General features: G+C 47.7%; 1 long non-coding RNA gene across 1 annotated transcript; it reads left to right on the forward strand.

Annotated features, from left to right (window-relative positions):
- The first annotated feature begins 8 nt into the window (after nt 1–8).
- Nucleotides 9–813, forward strand: LOC116545204. Its single transcript, XR_004266234.1, has 2 exons — nt 9–608; nt 708–813. It is a non-coding gene; the product is annotated as an uncharacterized LOC116545204 (long non-coding RNA).
- Nucleotides 814–17,059: the final 16,246 nt, after the last annotated feature.

Genomic DNA, 17,059 nt, shown 5'->3' on the forward strand with positions numbered 1-17,059 from the left:
ATAGCTCAGACCCTCCCCCTTGGGTTCAATTCTGTGCTGGTAGGAAGGGACAGTGCAAGGTCCTCGTGGCCCAAGCAACTAAGGGACCCAAGCAACCCATTCATCAGGACCTGGAGAAGGAGCTGCCACTGCCTTATGTCCTTCCGGCACGATCAGCTCCCAGCCCATCCGCCTTGCTTGATACTCCACACACAAAAGCGGGAGATCTGAGCACCCTCCCTGGTAGCTAGATCAGTGTGCATGCTGCAGAGAGGGGAAACTGGAAGAATGAGTACCTCTAGTGGACGGTCCCAGATGGGGCCGTCCCGAGGGAGGGCAGAATACCAGCCAGAGCCTAGCCAGGCCCACCTGATCGGCTTGGCCGGGATGGACTCAGACTAGGACGGGCCAGGCTCTATGAAACTTGGCCCCGGGAGCCCATGGTCAAGATGAAGGTCGAAGGCCACCCAATGACTTTTATGGTAGACCCTGCAGTGGAGTACTCGGTGGTCACCACTCTGGTTGCCCCATTTAGTAACTGGAAGGCAACTGTTGTGGGAACAACAGGTGACCAGGCAGAGCCCCGGCCATTCTGCCAAGATCGGATATGCCAATTAGGGGGGCACCAGGTACACCATGAATTCCTCTACCTACTGGAATGTCCTCTCCCCCTTCTGGGAAGAGACTTGTTAGGCAAACTGGGGGCGCAAATCACCCTTGAACCCCAGGGGACCAGCCAGTCTGACTTTGAGTGAGCCAAAGGGGGGCCTGGTCCTGGCAGTCACACTTCCATGTGAGGAAGAATGGAAACTGCACACTGTCGAGAGGTCAGAGGAGAACCCACCAGAATTCCTGGATGCCTTCCCTATAGTCTGGGCAGAGACGAACCCCCCAGGGATGGCTAAGGCCCAAATCTGCAGACAGCAGGTGAGGAACCTGGGGTTCATCATCACCAAAGGACACCGATCCCTGGGACCGAAGAGAAAAAGGGTGATTTCCTCCATGCCCACTCCCGACACCAAGCGGAAACTCCAGGAGTTTCTCGGGGAGGCAGGCTTCTTCTGCATATGGATTCCCGGCTTCTTGGGCATAGCAAGGCCCCCCTATGGGGTCCTAACTGGGCCAGAAGATAGACCTCTTGAGTGAGATGATAGCCAAGACATGGCTTTCTGGGAAATCAAGGCACTGCTCCAAAGTGCCCCAGCACTAGGACTTCCAGATGTCACCCGACAATTCAATCTGTTCATTCGGGAAAGAAACAAAACAGCACTTGGGGTCCTCTCCCAGACCATGGAGCCTTGGAAGAAAGAGAGGAGAGAGAGAGAGGAGAGAGACAGAGATAGAGAGGAGAGAGAAAGAGAAAAAAGAGAGAAGAGAGAGACAGAGAGAGGAGAGAGACAGAGAGAGAGAAAGGAGAGAGACAGAGGTGAGAGACAGAGAGAGAGAGGAGAAAAGTCAGGGGCACCAGTGGCTCTCAAATGCCTGTTTAACCCACTAGCAAGGGCTGCTCTGTGAAAACCCATGGGTCACCATGGAAACTGTGCGTGGCCTTAACCCAGCCACATTTCTACCCACAGAAGAGGGAGTCCCGGACCACGACTGTGAGCAGGTGGTAGATGATGTGTTTGCTAGTCAGCCTGACCTCAAGGACTGTCCCCTCCCTAAGGCAGACTTAAACCTGTTCACTGATGGAAGCAGCTATGTCCATAATGGAGAGAGGTATGCAGGGTAGGCAGTCACCACCACCACTGAAGCGGTCAAGGCAGCCCGCTTGCCCAGAGGCTGGGCAGTACAACGGGCAGAATTACACGCCCTCATTCAGGCCTTGTGCCGTGTGGAAGGCAAAGTGGTCAATATTTACGCTGACTCCAAGTACACTGTTGCAACTGTCCACATACAAGGGGCGTTATACAAGGAAAGAGGGCTGCTGACAGCAGGAGGAAAAGGAATCAAAAATAAGGAAGAAATTCTCAGACTGCTAGAAGCAGTTTGGAAGCCCAAAGAGGTGGCTGTCATACATTACAAGGGCCACCAGAGGAACTGATCTTGTCTGTACAGGAAACCCGCTGGCTGACCCAGAAGCTAAGGCAGCCGCACTGAAGAAAGGGCCTGTGCAGACCCCGCGCACTTGTTCACAGTCACCCCTTGGCTCCGAGAGGATGTGGGGAAGCCGGAGTACTCTAAGGAAGAAAACCAGCGGGCACAGCAGGAGGGGGCAAAGCACAGTGCCAGGGGATGGTGGCCACTCCCTGACAACAGACCAGTGGTCCCTAAGAACTTGGCTCACACCATCGTTGCTGAGTGCCATGGTCTCACCCACCTAGGTAAACAGCTCTGGAGAGCTTACTCAACAGGTATGACCATAATGCAACCCTCCCCACACTCTGTGCTGCAGTAAGCAATCAGTGCCTTACCTCTGCTAAAAACAACCCCTCTCAGCGGCTGAAACCTGCCCCAGGGGTGCAACAGGTGGGCGGCTACCCCTCTGAGGACGTAGAGGTGGACTTCACTGAAGTCAAGCCCAGTAAAGGGTACAAATAACTACTGGTCCTTGTATGTACATACTGGGGCTGGGCTGAGGCACTCCCAACCAAGACAGAGAGAGCCCGAGAATTAGTGAGAGTCCTACTTTGTGAAATTGTTCCCCGGTATGGGATTCCACTCACCATACACAGTGACAGTGGGCCAGCATTTGTGGCGGAGATCATTCAAGCCCTCACCAGCGTGCTCAAGATTAAGTGGAAACTTCACACAGCCTACAGGACACAAAGTTCAGGAAAAGTGGTGCGCATGAATCGAACTCTGAAGGTTACACTAGTAAAGCTCTGTCAGGAAACACAGGCTTCCTGGTTAGATATGCTTCCCCTAGCCCTGCTGTGGTCACGGTGTACACTAGGACCTGCCGGCTACTCACCCTTTGAAATCCTATTTGGGAGGCCCCCCTCTGGTTAACAAAGTGAGGGGGGACCTCAGACAGCTAGGGGAAACAAGCGTGATGTCCCAGCTGCAGGCATTGGGGAAGGTGCTGTCCCAGCTCAGTCAGTTTGAAATAGAAAGAGCACCTATCTCCCTAGCCAATCCAACTTATCCCTTCCAACCTGGGGACCAGGTCTGGTTGAAAGATTGGAATAGGTCAGGTGCGGTGGCTCAAGCCTGTAATCCCAGCACTTTGGGAGGCTGCGGCGGGTGGATCATGAGGTCAAGAGATCGAGACCATCCTGGTCAATATGGTGAAACCCCGTCTCTACTAAAACTACAAAAAATTAGCTGGGCATGGTGGCGCGTGCCTGTGGTCCCAGCTACTCAGGAGGCTGAGGCAGGAGAATTGCTTGAATCCAGGAGGCGGAGGTTGCGGTGAGCCGAGATCGCGCCATTGCACTCCAGCCTGGGTAACAAGAGCGAAACTCCGTCTCCAAAAAAAAAAAAAAAAGGAAAAAAAGAAAGATTGGAATAAGGAGCCCCTTCAGCCTGTCTGGACAGGGCCTCATACTGTAACCCTTGTCACCCAAAATGCTCTCAAAGTTTCAGGAGTCGTTCTGTGGGTACATTCCAGAGCCAAGAGGGCCCACCCGGACACATCCCAGGACTGGTGGACTGCACATCAGACCCTTGGCACCCCACGAAAATCAGGCTGCAGGGCTCTGAATCCTGAGAACTCATCAAGCCCTACTGTAGCCACACAACCAGAAGCTGACTAGTCAAGGCATGGCCGAAGCTTGGGGAGCCTCCACTGAATCAGCAAATGTGGACTGAAATCTTAGTATTTGGAACTATTCTGACAGCATTTGTTGTTCTATTGTTGTGCGGTCATCCTTGTTGTCCCTTGAGGGACGTTCCTTGTCCATGTCTGGTGTAAAATGTCACTTCCTGTTTTGCTATTAATAATCTTCTTGGCCCTTGCCGTCAGCCCTTGTCTAATTAACATACTTTGGTGCTTCATTGAAGCCATGGTCATTAGAAAAACAAATGCTCAGTTGCTGGCCCTCAGTGGGTACAAGCCGCTAAATACAGGCAGCAGGGTGTAAAGGTGATGCTCCCTAATATCCATAAGAGAGCATCAGAGGGGGGATGAAGTGGAAGTTTTGCCCACGATTTCTTTAGCACATAGTCAGCAACTTTCCTATTTTAAAACTATTAAAAAAAAAAAAAAAACTTAACAGTTTCAAAAATAGAATGTAAACAAAAGACCTGAAGGTACACTTGACTAGAGAGAATATACAGATTGCAAAGAAACACATGGAAAGGTGTTCAAGGTCATTAGTCGTCAGCGAAACATAAGAGCCATGAGGTATCAGCACACACCTATCAAGGTGGCTGAGATAAGATCACAGTGATCACACTGAAGCCTGGTGAGGATGCACGAAAACGGGATAGCTTCTAGAAAATGGCTTGACAGGTTTAAAAAAAACAAACTAAACCTGCAACAAGCATAGACCCCCACAATAGCACCCCTGGGCTTTGTCCCAGAGAAATGAAAAGTGATGTCCATGTGAAAACCTGTACATGTGTCATAACCCAGATCTACAAATACAGATGTCCTCCAACAGGTGAACAGTTAAACAGACTGTGGTACACCCGCAGCATGGAACACTACTCAGAAGTAAATTGGAATTAACTATTGATAAATGCAACAATGGGATGAATCTCCAGAGAATGATGATGCATGGGAAAAAAGCCAATTCCACGATTTTATGATTCCAGTAGACTGCATTCTTGAAATGAACAGATTATGGTAGTGGAATACAAGTCTGTTATTGCTGGGGTTGAGGCTGGGGCAAGCCAGGTAAAGATACACATAACCACCTTGTGCAGCTTCTTACAACTACATGGGAATCTACAGTGTCTCAAGATTAAAAGTTTAATTTAAAAACCAAAATGAACGTAAATGCTTTATTATTATTATTATTATTTGAGAAAGAGTCTCAATTGTCACCCTGACTGGAATGCGGTGGCGCAATTTTGGCTCACCACAACCTCTGCCTCCTGGGTTAAAGGGATTCTCATGCCTCAGCCTTCTAAGTAGCTGGGATTACAGGTGCATGCCACCACACTCAGCTAATTTTAAAATATATTTTTAGTAGAGACGAGATTTTGCTATGTTGGCCAGGCTGGTCTCGAACTCCTGACCTCAAGTGATCTGCCCACCTCAGCCTCCCAAAGTGCTGGGAGTACAGGCGTGAGCCACTACACCTGGCCACAAATTTTTTTTTAAATACCTAGAGCCAAAGACTCAGCAACTCCACTCAGAAGCAGCATTTCAACAGCTACACTCCCACATGTGACCCAGTAGAGGGGTTCAGTTGTTACTTACAAATCTTTTTTTTTTTTTTTAAGATGGGGTTTCACCATGTTGGTCAGGCTGGTCTTGAACTCCTGACCTCAGGTGATCCGCCCGAGTGGCCTCAAAAGTGCTTGAATTACAGGCGTGAGCCACCGCACCTGGCCTTACTTACAAATCTTGGAAATGCCTCAGGTGTCCATCAGAATAACAATGACTGAATAAAGTTCATTTTATGTTTGATCTTTGCAAAAAAATAAAAATAAAAATAAAACTGCCCCTGTTTTTCTAATAACTGCCTCCTTCTGCTTCTGTACCTCAGGTTATTGTTTACCAGCTAAAAACCTTCAGGAAAACTGCTGCGTCGTCTAAAACCTGCTGCATTGTCTAAAGCTCTGAGTTACTTACCCTGCCCGTTCCCCTATAAAAACTGTGTACTTTTCTTAGCCGGGGTCCAGATTTTTGGGTGTGAACCCTTCTGGGCCGGCTGTCATAATAAAGTGTGTTCCTCCGTTCCCCTGAGTGCCGCTTGGGGTTTTTGTCAGCTAAAATTTTCCGCAACAGCTCAGCCCTAGTTTCGTGGCCAGCAAGTAAATTTCAAGTGGAAAGACGAATTCATACCATTTCTGGAGTGACAATGGCACCCATGAGTGAGCACTCTTAAGTTTTCAGGCCACGTTCAAGTTTCTGGGATTTCCATTTTGAGGACAAAGAGGATAACTAGTCTCCATGACCCTGCTGAGCCTCTAGGAGAACTTCCAAGTATTTGAGGGAGGCTGTGTCGTATTATCTGGTCTGAGTGAGGCCTCTTTGGATTTGGAGGGGCTTTCCTATGGGTCAAGATGGCCAGGGGCAGACCTATGTTATTTCTAGTTAAATAATTATAAGCTTGCTTTGCTTACTATACACTTAAGTTTATACCCTGGATTAAGTTATATCAAATATTGGTGCAGTAAAATAGAAGTCAAGCGGCAACAGGAGGCCTAAGGTAGAGGCCCCTCTGAGAGCACTGTAAAACTGTGGAACACCTCGGGGTGGTTGCAGAGCAGAAAATACTGCTTTGGTCCCACAAATCCCTTCTCAACATGGAGGCTGCATGAGGATCTCATAAAGAAGACATGTGTAAGATCTCTGAGAAGCAAGGCAATCTCTGCTCACAAGATCTGGGAGGGTCTTTGCAGACAGGAGCTTGAAAGGAGGAAAACGCTTGCAGGGGAGAGATTACCAGAATGCCACAGGCTCCGCCTAGGTTCTCAGAATATGGAGTAATTGTAATTGTTCTGTGTCCCCAATGCTCCAGAGATAAAAGCCCCAGGATGCCTTGGGTGTGGTCAAACCTGGTGGCACCTTATCCACCATGCTTCTGATGCAAATGCACCCAGGTAGCAACTCAGTGTTCCAGGTTTGCGTAAGAATCACTTCTGCTACTGAATACTGCAGGCCACACTGCTCCCCCTTGGCTATCTTGCCCACCTTAGTTTCGAGGCCTCTCCCAGTATTTTCAAGGCCTCCCCCATCATCCCTCCCTGTTCCCCCACCTCTCAATTAACAAGTGTATACACGTAATAAAAGCATGTGGAGCCCAGAGCGACACCTGCTGTGAACTTCCACTCTTGTGTCTCTGTATTTCCTTTTCTTACTCCATCACCGCCAGAACACAGGGCACCATGTACAGGGTTGGGCTGGTTCCCAGCCGTTTCCAATAGACACAAGATAAAAACTGAAGATTTAAGGGAGCTTACTTGTTAGCCAAGTTGGGCCCTGAGGCTTCAAAATATTGTTACCCGCCATCCTCCCCATTTTTTAAAACTATGTACCTTCCCACACACATTTTTGATGAATTACTATTTATCCTAAGATTAAACAGATGCTTTTCTTTGTATTATACTTACTGACGTTTTAAAAAATGAAAGTGTCGGCCGAGCGTGGTGGCTCACACCTGTAATCCAAGAACTTTGGAGGCCAAGGCGGGTGGATCACCTGAGGTCAGGAGTTCAAGACCAGCCTGACCAACATGGTGAAACCCCATCTTAAAAAAAAAAAGAAAGAAAGTGTTGCATCAGTCTTGAATACATTGAAGATTATAAATTCTGAATAATGTAATATAATTATTTATGAAAAATAAATGTATAAACAAAAACTTCTTTCATAGCTTTTAATTTTGTCACTGTTTTCTCTTGACCTCCACTTGCAGGTGTACGACATAAAATAATTTCATGCTTAAAATTATTTCAAGCTTTCCATAGCCTACTTAACTACAGCATCAACAACAAAAATAGATATGTACATTACAATCAACTTGGGGGATGGCATAGGCTTTCATTGTTAAGCATTCCTCTTCATTGAATTATCTTAAAATTATTAGTTGTATACAGTCAAGCATAGCAATAAAAATATTATGAATTTGGAGAGTAATCAGTAAGTATAAAGGTGAAACTAATTGGATTTTTATCTAAATTACACAGTTAGGCTTTTATAATTAGTTCATGTAATTATTGATAAATATGCACATTGCCATGATAAGTCATTTTAACATTAATTTTATGCCCATTTATAACTGCTGAGAAATTGCATTTTAGTATACAAACAAATGAAAATGGATCAGATTTGTTATACAAATGTCTCAGAATTATTTCACACTTTCTAAATTATTTGCCAAAAATTGCATAGTAATCCACAATAAATAATTATATTTTACATTCTATCCCAGTTGAGAACTTGACTAGATTCTGCCCTTAATTTGTTGAAAGTGTTGTACTGGACCGAGCATAGAAAGTTAGCACCAAGACAAACGTATGCCAGCTTGCAGGGTCATTTATTAGGCCAGCGACCACAGAGGACTCACGTCTCTCCAACCTGTGGCATCGAAAGGAGGGTGCCAAGACTTTTTATACCCGAAAAACCACCTTGGGAGTAGGGGTGAGGAGCAGGGATGGGGATGAAAAGGTTTCAGACATTCCAAGGGCCAGGGGATTCTGTAATTCACCTCCTGGGCGGAGACGAGGGTGGGGGTCTCCGGACATTCTAAGGGCCAGGGGACTTTTGTCATTCTGTTTGTTACTTCAGTGGTTTACAGAAGTCAAGATAAGCATTTGTTTACACATTGTCTGGGTAGTGATAGAAGTCACAGATCTTGGTTAAGCCAAGGCCAGCAGTTATTGTGAGGAGAATGGGGCAGCCGTTGCAACTTATTTAAAAAACAGTTTTGCATTTTATGAAAATGGCGTTGCTCAGGTTCTGGCTCTAGGCCAGCACAATATCACATTCCCCCCTGTTCTTTTAACATGTATTAAATCTTTAATAGGTTTCTTTTTCTTGGCATAGGGGCCCATAGTTTGAAGTTGCCGTTCAGCCTCTACGTTGCCACACCCTATCCCCTTTACTCCCACCCGCCTCCCTTTTCTTGCCTTTTCTTGTTTTACATTATTTACTGCTAGGCTTTTGCTTAAGAGAGTGCAGAGGTTTAGGGGGAAGGTTATGGGCTCTCTAGTAGTGTATTCTAGGGTTAAGTTGACGAGGGTGGATCCCTTTCCAGTTACGGAACTAACATATTCCCCAGTGGAGCCCTCCATAAGGACCCATCGGTAGTAGGTGGGTGCCAAGGACAGTCCCCTTCGGGGGGGTGTCCGCAGGGATCAGGGAGATTAGGATGATGACAGTGTCCGCAGGGATCAGGGAGATTAGGATGGTGACCGTGAATGGTGCGAAAGTCTTAGCTGTAGGGAGTCCGTTGAGGATGGAACCACTTTTCAATGTGCATGGGGCGGGGCAGTCTTGAAGTGTAAATGGGGAATCCAGGCAGTCAGTCTGTTTACCTTGACTGCTGTGGAGGTGACCAGGATCACGGTGTAGGGTTCTTTCCAGCGAGGAGTTAGGCCGAGGCGGTGAATTTCTTTACCAGGACCTTGTCCCCTGGCTGGAAGCGGTGTACCGGCTGGTCAGTGAGGTTCACTGGGGTAGGTCGAGTTCCCCTGATGAGTGATGCACCTGGGACTGAACAGACTAGAGTGCCTGCAAGGACTTAAGGAGTGTATGGTTATGGACTTCAGTATGTATGGTGTCCGCAAGTCTGGGGAGTAAGGAAGGGGGCCTACCAAACATAATTTCAAAAGGAGTAAAGCTTTCTTATAGGGAGTACATTGGGTACGGAGGAGAACAAAAGGAAGCAGGTTGACCCAGTTTTCACCGGTTTTTAGAATGAATTTTGTCAAAGTCTCCTTTATGGTCCAGTTCATCCTTTCAACCTGCCCTGAACTCTGGGGACGATAGGCACAGTGTAGTTTCCAGGATATGCCCAGGGCCTTGGCCAGGCCCTGTGAAACCTGAGCTGTAAATGCAGGGCCATTATCTGATCCCAGTGTCAGGGGCAAGCCGAACCGAGGAACCAGGTCCTGTAACAATTTTTTCGCTACTACCAGTGCAGTTTCTGACCTAGCAGGAAAAGCCTCGACCCATCCAGAGAAAGTGTCTACAAACACAAGGACATATTGCAGTTTGTGGAGCAAGTCCCGTTCCAGGAGTGGATATGGACACTCAGGGAATGGGTGACAGTGCCATTTCCCAGATGAACGAATCGATTTGTGTGCCAGGGGCTAGTTGTGGTTTTTCCTGGAGTGCTGCTGTCACTGCCTTCGTAACTCTTATCTTGCTTGGCCTTTAAGGTGTCTTTATTGCTAAAGACTTTTTGGGCGATCTCCAACAACTGAGTTAGATTCATTCTCTGGAACCACTCTAATTTTTGCCATTTTCTTTTGATGTCTGGGGCAGACTGGGAAACAAAAGCCAGATTGATGGCCCGCTGATTGTCCGGGGCCTCAGGGTAATAGGCGTCCAGTAAGCGCTCAAGGAAAGCAGCTAGCAACTCCTGTGGACCCTGAGTTACAGTCTCTACCTCGGAGAGGTTAGTGGGCTTGTGGGCTACTTCCCTAACCCCTTCTATAAGATACCGGTGTAAAGTGTTCAGAGCCTGGTGACCCCAAGGTGTTGGGGTCCCATTGGGGTAGGGTAGAGGGAAAATAACTTTTTAATTTGGTCCCCCATTTTTTCTTCCCGCTGTTCCTCTCCCTGGACCTATGATGGCTTTCAGGGCTCCCTGTCTAATTCTTCCTCTTTCCTTTGTGGTGAACAGAATCAGTAATAATTGTTGGCAGTCATCCCAAGTGGGGCGATGCGTCTGGAGTACAGATTCTAAAAGCCCTGTCAAAGCCTGGGGCTTCTCAGAGAACGGGGGATGTCGAGCTCCACTGTGAAACCCCAGCACCGCCACCGCCTTAAATTCCCCAGCCTCCCAGCACGACCCCCTCCCGGGGAAATTTCCATCTCGGCAGGTACCTAACCCTCCCCCTTTCACCATCTTAGCAGTTCCCCAGTACAACCCCCTCCCGGGAACTCTTAGCAGTTCCCCAGCACTTCCCTCCTGCACAGCCCCTCACACCAGGGACATCTGCTGGCTTGCAGGCCATAAAAATCCTTTTGGCCCCACCACGGGTGCTGCCAATTTTGGGTTTGGCCCGGCAGCTTTCCCTTGCTCTTAATAAAGCTCGTGCCAGCACTTGGCGTTTTGGCTCTCTCTTTGATTTCTGTCACCTAGTTATATAAGTCATTTGACAAGAAGGGGATGTGAACAAAGAATGGGCGACCCTGATTGTCTTATGTTGGGGGTGCCTCTTGGAAGGGGAGGGCTGCCTGTGGGTGCGAGGACCCCACTACGGGTGTGCAGGGGGGACAAGGTTTGGTTAATAGTACTGTCGAGGGGGGTGCTGAGGCGCTGGTTTAGAGGGCCTTCAGTAGGGTGGAAGTAATTCCTGATCCTCCGTTGGGGTGGGGAGAATGGCTGGCCCAGAAGGGACTTTCTTTTGGGGCAGCTAACGTGACCTGAAGTCTAGCCTGTTTTATGCAGCGCTTTAGCCATGGGGGAGGCCATTGGACTAAGCCCAACCATTGGTCGATGTATGGAAACTGCTCAGGCTATCCAGGAGTTTCTGCAACCATTTTCCATACAGCCTGGGTAATTATTGGGTCATAGGTCCCAGTATCTGGCCACCCAACTTTACAAGACGGCCATTCAAGTTCACACAAAGAGCGGAGTTTTCCAGGGGTTAATATAACCCCATATTGGCCTGAGAACCCAACCTTGAAGTTGGCCAAAGTTCACACAAAGAGCGGAGTTTTCCAGGGGTTAATATAACCCCATATTGGCCTGAGAACCCAACCTTGAAGTTGGCCATCATGCATTGGAGGGGGGTACAAGGCCGGGAGCTAGACGACCCCATTTGTGGCTTTTTTAATGCCAAATTTCCCTCAAGAGATTTCACTAACTTAAAACTGATTTCCCTAATTTAAAACTGGCTTCACTAAAGATTTGAACCAACAACCTTGCAGTTGCAGGCCCCACACCTTAACGCCTGTGCTAACAAGTCACTTTTGTTACAAAGAGTTAGAAAGCTTTTCTTAAAGCCAGATTCTGGATGCAAATGCTGCACCCCGAGGCAGTGTGGCCTGCCTCAAAGCTGGGCGGGGCTGACTGCCGGCAGAGAAAGGAAAAAAAAAAACGATCTTAGTGTCAGTTTAAAACTGAGCTTGCAGCCTCTGGGCGCTCCTGCGGCTTCTGGTCCCCTTCTCTCTCTCTCTCTCCTCTGTCTACTTTCTCTCTCTTCTCTTTTCTCTGTCTCCTCTATTTTCTTTTCCTCTTCTACTTTCTTGTCCTCTCTCCTCTCTTCTGTCCACTTTTTCTCTTTCTCTCTGTTCTCTGTCGACTCTCTCTCTCTTCTCTCTTTGCCTCCTTTTTTTTTTTTTTCCTACTTTCTCTTTCTCTGGTAAAGCCAATTTTGGAAAGCCTCAAATTTAAATTTGGCCCTCTATAAAGCAGGTTTTAGCAGGGCCTCTGCAGTCAGGTCCTGCAAGGACCAGACAACTGGATTTTAGGGTCTATCACTAGTCTTAGTCAGAGGAACAGGGGGTAGGGGCCAAGGTAAGGCAGCGGTCTTTTTCCCTGCAAACCACAACTGGTGAGAATAAGCTCTATGGAGGTTTAGTGCTGCTCGGGCATAATCCTCCCCCTTATAAATTTTTTAATGGCCAGTTGCTTCAGAAAGGTCGGGAAGTGAAAAAACAGGTGGACTAAGAGGTCTACTGGATGTGTGTTTTGGACCCACCACACCCGGTGGAGTGTGCAGAAGTGCTGCCAGTCAGTCTCTACTGGGCGGTGATATTCTACCTCCCAACATCCAGGATGGTGCCAATATGCCTGTTTGTGATGCACCGTCGGGCACTGCCCATAACTACATTGGACACTTTCCTGGCAGAATAAGCAGTTACCAATTTTCCATCCCAGCCTGAGAAAGAGCACCCATAAACTCTGATCTAGGGTTTTGTTCCACACAAGCTCCAAAGAAACTACCTCCAAGGTGTCAAGGGCACAATGGCCTCCCCGACATGGAATCAGACCCAGCACGGGCAAAAGTACTCTTTTCCCGTTGGAGGTGGCTGGGAGAATTTACAGGCCACAATGACCAAAACAAGGAAGAGAATAAAGACAACTAGAGTTAAGACTATCTGCCACATGGCAAAGGAAGGAAGAGTGAGGCCTCAGTGATAGAAGAAGAAGATGAGGAAGAAAGAAAAGAGTAATTTTTGCTGGGGTATAATCAATAAAAGTTCCCTGCATCCAGTGGTTCGTCAACCACTGTAAGATATCTCCTACCTCAAGGGAAGATGGCCTGAACCAGTGTATGTCTGCTAGCAGGAGTCTAATAAAACTGACAAATTTACAGACGAGACAGGACCCCATACAAGAGTGACAGACAAAGGGCAGGTGCCCCCCAGATGGGAGACCAGTCAGATGCCTGCCCGGCCACTTTCCCGGAAGAATTTTCAGGGGCGTCTTGGCTAAGGTGTACCCGTATAATCACTGGGCCTGGTCACCACAGGATGGAAGTCTGAGTAGGACAGCTCTGAGGTGAATCACCGTTATGCCCTACGACGCTCCAGTGGAACCGCGGGTGAAGGCCCACACAAGCCCCGTAGCCTTTCAGCCATGGGACTACATATATACACACTCACTCTCTCACTCACACAGAGGTTACGGAAAATAACCAAACGCTGACACCCACCATGCCAGCTACCAGAAGGCGAACGCTGATACCCAATGCACCAGCTACCAGCTGCCACCCACTACGACAGCCACCAGAAGGCTGGTGTCCACTGTGCCAACCACCAGAAGGCTGGTGCCCACTGCACCAGCTACCAGAAGCCTCAAGCGACGTCTCGGTGAGGCTTGCCAGGTCAGAGTTGCAATGACTTGTCAGTCCCCCGACTCAGGCCCTTCCTTTGAACTAGTTCCCAGACCAGACTCACCTCCAGAGGTTTTTTAGGACCCTGAGGAATTTCGGGTGAATTTCGGCCGAGAGGCCGCTTATCCTCCACGGCGGCACTCCGGGCCCTGGGAAAGAACAGGGGGCGCCTCCCCACAGGCCTCCGAGGTGGGAGCGGCAGCCCGGGCGAGACTCTGAGATGGCTTTTGTCTGGTGATAGCAAAAAGAGAATATCTCACTGGGGACCTCCAAATGTTGTACTGGACCGAGCGTAGAAAGTTAGCACCAAGACAAATGAATGCCAGACTGCAGGGTGATTTATTATGCCGGCGACCACAGAGGACTCACATCTCTCCAACCTGTGGTGTCAAAAGGAGGGTGCCAGGACTTTTTATACCCGAAAAACCACCTTGGGAGTGGGGGTGAGGAGCAGGGATGGGGATGAAAAGGTTTCAGACATTCCAAGGGCCAGGGGATTCTGTAACTCACCTCCTGGGCGGAGACGAGGGTGGGGGTCTCCAGACATTCTAAGGGCCAGGGGACTTTTGTCATTCTGTTTGTTACTTCAGTGGTTTACAGAAGTCAAGATAAGCATTTGTTTACACATTGTCTGGGTAGTGATAGAAGTCACAGATCTTAGTTAAGCCAAGGCCAGCAGTTATTGTGAGGAGAATGGGGCAGCCGTTGCAACTTATTTAAAAACAGTTTTGCATTTTATGAAAATGGCGTTGCTCAGGTTCTGGCTCTAGGCCAGCACAATATCACAAAAGCAAATAATTGGAAACTTCCCGACTTGCTAAAGGATAGTTACATAGTAATTAGAACAATTCAATTACTCAGGAAGGACTTCCCAGGTCTTTCCAACTGTCCCTGTGTTGGACCCCAGAGCTTCCTGCACTTGAAGCTAAAGAATCTTGGTGCTATTGAGAAGAGCGAGAGAAACATGGGTTTTGTTGCTTATTTGTTTCATTTTTGAATATAATAAAGGCCAGTAGAAAATGAACACCTTGATAACTGGTGTGTTCTCAAACAGATCAATTTTAGATAAAATCTATATGGTGATAGGAAACTGGTTACCTCGGCAACCTGGGATCTTCCACTTTTTAAACTTAAGCCCTCCTGTGTACCCTTGGGAACTGCTGCAGTAGACCACTGGACCTCACTCCCTGAAAAGAGTAGATATCCACCATCTATCATGCGTCCCTACTTTATGGTGCCCATACTCCTTAGGGATAGGTATTATTGAGTGTTTAAGTAATTCCACCATGGCACTTGGTTAATAAGTAGCCATGGCATATGAAAGTCATCCCATTGCTGCCTTTGGAAAGCAGAATAGTCTGGCGGGAGCTCTCGACCAGCAAAAGGATTCTAACCTGAGTGGGGGGTGTGCGGGAAGAAAAGAAGATACGACAGGCAGGGTCAGGAGAACTGAGGAGATAGTGCTCCAACAGCCACTTTATTTCTCAAAGGCTTCGATTATATACATTTTACAGGCTCTGGTTTACATCAGTGTAAGAGAAAAAACAGATCACTAATTCACATACTCTATACAATAAGGATGGCAGACACACAATCAGTGGTCGTAAAAGGTAATGGTCATTCCTGGTGCCCATAAAAAACATTTACATCAAGACATTGTTCCTTGTGACTGCAGGGTTTCCTGGTTCCTATCACCCCTTTTAACAGGATTCTCCTTTTTCTGTTCCTGACTCAACTTTATCTCAACTTCCCTCTTTCAGGCGTCCCTGTGTCTGGGCTCCACCACCCGTCTTGTGAAACTCGCTTTGCAAGTATTCACACACTTGGGTTCCCCACAGAATTGAAACATATTTGAATTGTGCCTTTGTAATCAGTGGAGTGAGAGGGACAGGCTTAACTAAACTCTGAGTAACACTAGAAAATACATTCAGTATGCACATTAACAGGGCAAAGGAAACTTACTATGTGAACTACATATACAGTGTTTATGTGAAAAGGCATTTCATGACATCCAAATCATTTCTAATTTATGAAAAAAAACTCTTCCTTCTGAGCACCTTTGTGAGGGTCTGCCCTGCCATAAAAAAAAGTTTCAGTTACAAGCAAGAAAATGGAGCTCACTTGTAGCTAAACACTTTAGAAGAAAAAGGGCAGTGACGCGTATCAGTTGATTTGAAACCAAAAAAAGTCAACTATATTTTTTAAAAAACAGATTAATCAATAGTGAAATTTTCATATATACAGCATAGATTTAAAAATATATATATTACTTTTTTTTCTCTTTTTTTTTTTTTTTTTTTTTTTGAGACGGAGTTTCACTCATGTTACCCAGGCTGGAGTGCAATGGCGCGATCTCGGCTCACCGCAACCTCCGCCTCCTGGGTTCAGGCAATTCTCCTGCCTCAGCCTCCTGAGTAGTTGGGATTACAGGCACGCACCACCATGCCCAGCTAATTTTTTGTATTTTTAGTAGAGACGGGGTTTCACCATGTTGACCAGGATGGTCTCGATCTTTTGACCTCGTGATCCACCCGCCTCTGCCTCCCAAAGTGCTGGGATTACAGGCTTGAGCCACCGCGCCCGGCCTTTTTTTTCTCTTTCTATCCAGAATTGAAAGACATTGAAAACCAAAGAATTTTGCATTTGAAAGCCTTCTGGTCTCCAAAGGAGGGGGTGGAGCCTGGAAATTCCCGCATTTGAAACCCCTCCCCTGTGGGTGGGACACCCGGCACCAGCCGAGGCCGGAGGCTGGAGCCTCAGCCCATATAAATAATGAAATAAAAAAGAGTTAGAGATACAATCACATAATTATTCACAAATAATCGTAGATGTATATACAGAGTAAAACCTTTTAATTGTGCTGATGATTCTCAGGTCTCAGATTGTGAACCTAAGGTGACAGTGTGAAAGAAGTGATCCTAAAGCAAGACGCCTTAAGCCCTGTCACACCTGTGGAAGGGCTGCTGGAGGGGCCTCCGCTGTGCGGCAGCACCAGCGCTGGGAAAGCGCCCGCCGTTTAGCCAGCTAGAGAAGGAGCTGTCCGAGATGAATCCATCCCGGAGGAATTAGAAGAAAACTTCACTCCCCCAGGCTCTAGTGATGGGCCTGAGGGCCGCCAGGGAGGCCCAGGGCTGAACTGTCTCTGTGTGATGCGGCGCTTCGGTGGTCACGCTCCGCGTCTGCTTTCCTGTTCCGCTTCTGCACCTGGTTCCTGTTTTTCTTGAGAAATAGAATTAGCAGAAGTAACATAAATCTTAAAGTCTTTGTTCTTTGTTGACAAGTATGGAAAAAGTGCGGACGAATTATGCTTTTTCCTCGCCTCCGCTACGTGAAAGACCCGCCCCTGTCTCCAAGACACGTGGTTCACTTGACCCTATCACTGACCACCAGTGACTCTTCCTGCCCACCCTGCCCAGCTTTGTACCCAATAAGGGTCAGAGCATCCAGGCTCTCGGGCCACTGCTGGACTCCGCTTTTTGGGGGGCAGTGGGACCCTGGGCCCAAACTCTCT

This window comes from Sapajus apella, unplaced genomic scaffold, assembly GCF_009761245.1.
Source record: "Sapajus apella isolate SASKATOON/1434 unplaced genomic scaffold, GSC_monkey_1.0 scaffold251, whole genome shotgun sequence".
In the NCBI taxonomy this organism is placed as follows: domain Eukaryota; kingdom Metazoa; phylum Chordata; class Mammalia; order Primates; family Cebidae; genus Sapajus; species Sapajus apella.